General features: G+C 44.5%; 1 protein-coding gene across 1 annotated transcript in view; it reads right to left on the bottom strand.

The window, feature by feature from the left end:
• The window catches only part of LOC102205917 (partitioning defective 3 homolog), a 346,721-nt gene that overhangs the window by 75,813 nt on the left and 265,687 nt on the right, over nt 1-5,221 (bottom strand). The gene's annotated exons all lie outside the window — the stretch shown is intronic.

Raw genomic sequence — 5,221 nt, 5'->3', positions numbered from 1 at the left:
GTGTGTGTGTGTGTGTGTGTGTGTGTGTGTGTGTGTGTGTGTGTGTGTGTGTGTGTGTGCGTGCACGCGCATGCGTGTGTTTGAAATTTGAAGCTTCGAGTGAAATGTCTTACGCAAACCTCTTTTACCATAGAGACATCCCACAACACAATATTATCACAATACTTCACCCACGATGTGACATTACAGCGACATTTTGTGATATGCTGAGTATTGTGCTAACATATATTGTGATTTATTGCTTTTTTCCCCAACAGCAAATTATGTCCTCGAGATCAAACTTTCTCAGTATGTGTTTGATCTAATAAAAGAAAATTATCTCACTTCAGTTTTATTTTTTTGCTACAAAATGAGATTGTCAAGCACATTTCCAGTTCTATAGGAATATCACTGAAAACAATCAGCTGACAGCCGGTGCTTGTATATATGTCGGGATGTATGTATGCACGTGTGTATGTGTGGAAGAGCATGTTCTCTTTTAGGATTTTCTGATTTGGATGTTTGTCAGCGAACATTTTCTCGGGTGGTGGTGGATGAGATGAGCCCTTTTGTTTGTAACATTCCCGGATATTATTATTTTAATGTATTTAGTAAAGTATCCATATATTGCGTCTGTATCAATAGATACATGGTGATATTTTATCGATATCCTTGTATCGATAAAATATCACCATGCAAAATACAATATTTTCCCCCAACGCTATTACAGCGGAGCCATTTTGACATGATATATTAGAAATACACAGCTGTTACTAATCACACTAATTGAGGCTCTGTACTAAACAAAACAGAACCTCCTGCAATGAGGAACACCTGTGTTTATTTATATTTCATGCAAAATGGCTGAAAATACAATTCTCAATCTACAGTCGCAAAAACCTTTAACTTTCCAGGCAAAACCATCACAGATGCATCAGAGGACTTCCATTGGTACTCAAAACCGAACAAGTCTCAAATAATTCGACCCATTAGTATAAAAATGAGCATTCGTCACACAGTACGTGAAAACGTTTCATTTCTACAAAAACTCCAAAATATGGAGTAGAAACAAGAGCGAAGAACACAACTCCTGTGCTGTAGTTGTTATCTGTAAACTCTTCTCGTGAATTATCATTCCATGTACAAGAACGTGGTGTACAATACTGCAGCTGCTCAAATGGCATCTATAAATACTCTTCTAGATTGTTCTCTTCTCTCCTGTGTTTCTCAGATTGCTTCCATCTATTGTTGGTGTCAAACCTGAACAAGTGTGAACAACTCTGAGCTGCTGTGTTCATGAAATTGCGCTAATCTACGCTTAGTTGCGGTAAACGTCTGCCGACTGCAGAAGTACAAAAACTGGCTTTTTGTAACTCATGACATTGAGACTATTTGCTCAGAGTATAGCTGAGCAATTCAAAAAATAACTGCAATAAAGGTCACATAAAGGTCACATAAAGATCAGGGAGCCATCGTGGTGCAAGTCGAAAGCTGAACAAGTCTTGATATAACCACAACCACAGGAAACTGTGTTGGAATTTAGAAGCCGTTTTTCTGCTCTCTAATATGCTCATTAGCCCCGAAACCTCACACACCTGCTAACTGCATTCTTTGTGGGCAACCTGTGACTGCTGCTCCACTTCCAGGTCCTCTCATTCCCCCTGCCTTCTCCTCAGAGGCCACCCCTGCACTGCACCGTATATACTCCATTAGCCAATTAATGGCCCGGCATGTTAACACTGAGGAAAGTGCTGCCCACACTAAACACATTATTACTATCACATTATTACAGCCCCAATTACCAGGCCATCTCCTCTCGTCTCCTCTTTCCACATACTACATTTTTATAGTTGGCACGCCAAGGACACGATTCAAGCTCTACTTCTCCGGCTGGATTTTTATTCCAAGCATACTGTTGAAACTAAAGAAGAAGCGACAATTTGCCCATCCCAGGAGTGCCTCTGTATTTTTGTACCTCTTAAATTAAATGCGATGCCTGCTTACTTCATAACGGTGGAGTGGAAAGGCATTTCCTGCTGGTGAACAGACAGTCTAGACAGTCTAATGCGGGGAGGCTTTCAGGGCAGTTAAAGTTCGGCCCCTAATCCACTGACTGACCGTGTCTTCAGCAAAATTATGTGTCAGCCAGATGACGCCGCTCTCCCTTTAACATTTCAGCTTTCTCTCTGTTATTCTCCTTGTCAAACCGCATGCTCGCGCCAACTAAAGCTGGATTTGTAATGACGCCGTTACTATTAGCTGAACAGCGAGAAAAGAGGGCCGCGTGAAGCAATTACTTGAACTCTTCGTGTCGCTGGAGGAGAGTCCTGGTGTGAACTGGTGGCAACATGTCAGCTCGAGTCCTTTCTCTCCCGAGCTGAGTGAATCTCATTGTTAATCCTGCACTTGCTGTTGTTTGGACCAACAAAGCGAGCAGACTCCTTCTCCATATGTTTGTCAATCTTTAATCTACCCCAAAGGACACAAGGAGGAGATGGGAAGAGGCGGCGGCGGCGGTGCTGGTGGTGGGGGGCGTCTTTACTCTCCTACATTCATTTTGAAGTCAGCACGCTTGGAAGTTTCGAAACCATGCCTCTTCAATATGCATTGTTACCACGGCGGATGAAACAGAATGTATTTGCCATCTTACTTTCGCATCCAGCCGCCTTGAATAGATTTTTTTTTCAATACTCCCTCATCAAAAACGTGTTCTATTATTCTGAAGTGCAGACGGAGTGCAGCATACATCTGAATCTAATCAAAGCGCGGTAAGTGACTCTGCTCGCAGCTGCCTGCGCAGAAGCGCAAAGCTCTGATAGCGCAGCTTTTCTGTTGACACTTGGCCCGCGACATAGTAGCGCAATCACAGAGATAATTGTTCGAGTTCTGCGGTCCTGATTCGCAGCGCTAATAATCGGATTAACTTGCTGTAGGTATCAATATAATTACAAAAGTAATCACCCATCCCAATCAACCCGGTTGGAGCTTCCTTTGAACTCGCTATGCAAATGAGACTCGAATAGGATACTGAAATAATTAGGTGGTTCGACAAAATGGAACAATATCACTGGTACTGTGATCACTGGGAAGGAAAAGAAGAACTTTAAAGTCTAGGATCTTCATTCAGTGGGACAAAGTATCTTTAAGCTGAGCAAAATTATAAAAAGACTTTTCATTTGTTAAATAAAAGACTTGGATTTGCCGTTTGCTGTCAGAAGTGAATTGTGCTGACTACTTCAGAAGCGCGGGTCAGGTTTTTGTTTGGTGAGACTCAGCAGGAAGTGTAACAACAAACAACAGGAAGCAGGTCATTGTCCAGGAAAGAAAAAAAAGAGAAGAGGAAAGAAAAAAGAGAGATAGTTTCTGCTGTGTTGTGGGGAGCGGGAACAAGGAGAGTGGCACTGGAGTGCTGGCTGCTGATTAGAAGCCATGCGGAGCCAAGCAGATAAGAGAGAATGGACATCATAATCAGCAGCTGCAGAGAAAGACAGACGACAATGGAGTTGAGTCCAAGAGAAAAATGAAGGAAGACCATTGTCAGGTTGGCTTTGTGCACTTCCCACACTTTGGCCAAGGAAACATAGTTTCGGGGCGAACACGTGCAGCGATAACACAGAGACTGATAGAAGCTCCATCAGCACCACCACAACCATGCTTCTTTCTCTGTCACGCCTCGCTCCCCCACAGCTGTCTCCATGAATGAGAACCACAGACGCCCGGGATCCAATCAGAGTGCTGGGTATTTTCACGGTCCTCTCCATAGGAGCCAATCAGATAGAGCTGTCTTAGGCGCTGTCCAGTGGCTCAAAAAAACAAAGCAAAAAAGAATAATGGCCGCCTCTGCTGAGCTGAACATGGATTTATATCAGCCGGACCACAGGTTATAATGATGGGACATGAAGCAGCCAATCACACGAGCTGTATCCAATCTGCCAGATTTTTTTTTTGCAAAACAAATCCTGCTCTTCATCAAGTGGGTCCGGCGCACTGTGGATGTAATGGAGTCTAAATTTTATGTACTCTCTTCTCCATCATTTTCAGTCTATAAGTGGCTGACAAGATATCAATGGAGGAGAACGGCTTTATGCAAAATAAATGGATTGTATCAGCGAGGAAGCACGGGCCAAGAATACACTGCATGAATCACATCAAGGTCAGAGTTTTAAATATACGACCATGGCTACCTTATTGCAGGGTAAAAAGGGGACAGGCTTTATGAATTAATCTGTTTCACCTCTCCAATGACTCCTATTTTGAATCACTAAAAGCCCCTGTCACAACTGTCTGCTCCAATTAATGACAGCGAATGTCAGCTGAGCTGGGAGTCTGGCCGCGGCCCATCCCGGGTCGCGGTGACGTGCTGTGCCGGTTGACGATTGCCAGCTTGGGAAGCCCGGTGAGTTCTGATCCATAATTTCATAAAAGCCCTCTGGAACGCCGCGTCTCGGTGTCAGCAGAGCAATCAATCACAGCACGAGCTGTACACGTTAGAGCTACGACAATCAAATGTAGCACCTCAGGAGTGTAATACAGTAGCGCTACCAGAAAATACAAGAAGTAATGGATTTCTGAGCCGTCACCCTGCTGAACCCCGGTGCTTTGAATATCGACTTGGCTCTGTGGCAGGTTGGTTTATTATTGCCCACCACAATTTCCCTCAGGATCCCCTTTCCATTAACTGAGGGACAATCCTGGTCTGGCTGAGTGATGGGATTTGGGAACAGGTACAAAAGGAAAGAATTAGGCTGCTCTCCTGCAGAGGAAGCAGGGCTGGGAGCGCACACATGCAGAACGGACACAAACAAGATGGGGAATGAGGATGTACGGCGAGACAAAGCGGCGGAGAAAGAACGTCAGCTGTGAAAGACGAGATTTAAATAACGTGGACGCGTTTGGATGGAGGTGCGGGAGGGCATGTGCTCCACATATCTCGTGCCCACTGTGTCTGTGTCGATTCTGCTGCTTAGCATGACAGCTCTCTGGGAGCTGCTCAAAGAAGAAAGATCTGGATGGACCACCAGAGCCACCAGTCTCCAGGGCACGCTGATGGAAATGTGTTGGGCCACCAGCCAGAGGGGGGTCATACCCTCAATGGAGAGAGGACCTTCGTTGCAACTTATAGGTGAATACCAGCAAGAAATGCATTACAGCTTTTTGAGCAAGGCCTCCAGATGTTCCTTTCAGCTGAGAAGAGGGCCCTTTGTGACATTTGTATGTGTTTGTGTGTGTGTGTGTGTGTGTG

The sequence above is a fragment of the Pundamilia nyererei genome, unplaced genomic scaffold (genome assembly GCF_000239375.1).
Source record: "Pundamilia nyererei isolate P.nyererei 1_Seehausen unplaced genomic scaffold, PunNye1.0 scaffold00101, whole genome shotgun sequence".
NCBI classification, from domain to species: Eukaryota; Metazoa; Chordata; class Actinopteri; order Cichliformes; family Cichlidae; genus Pundamilia; species Pundamilia nyererei.
The sequence above is the reverse complement of the archived record's forward strand: the minus strand, read 5'-3'. Positions and strand labels throughout refer to the sequence as shown.